The sequence below is a fragment of the Lupinus angustifolius genome, chromosome LG03, assembly GCF_001865875.1.
Source record: "Lupinus angustifolius cultivar Tanjil chromosome LG03, LupAngTanjil_v1.0, whole genome shotgun sequence".
Lineage (NCBI taxonomy): Eukaryota > Viridiplantae > Streptophyta > Magnoliopsida > Fabales > Fabaceae > Lupinus > Lupinus angustifolius.
The window spans coordinates 10652465-10652961 of NC_032011.1; positions in this window are offsets into that span (position 1 = coordinate 10652465).

Sequence of the window (497 nt, forward strand, 5' to 3'; positions counted from 1 at the left end):
AGCCTTTGGCCACCAAGCGTGCCTTATTTCGAATTATTAAGCCTGATTCATCAAGTTTAGCTCTGATACCACTTGTTAGGTATCAGTGGTTACAATACACCTAGAAGGGGGGGGGGGGTTGAATAGGTGTAGCGGTTAGAATATCCACTTTTCGAAACTCAACACTTAATGCTGAATCACCCCTATTTAATCGATTAAAAGAATGTGGATAATCGATTAACGGATTTGATTTAATCGATTAAAACAGAAACAGTAAGCTTAGGCAGATTCGATTACTTGCACGACAATTAACCGATAATGAAATTAACACACAGAGCTTACAGAATTATCAGAGTATTAACAATATAGGAAATATACAGAATATAGCAATTAATTCTACTATACAAGTTAACCGATTAAATGCAATAAAGAGAGAGAGAGAGAGAAAGAAAATCCTGCAACACGATTTTTATCCTGGTTCGTTTGCTTGTCCACTGCAAACTACATCCAGGCCTCCC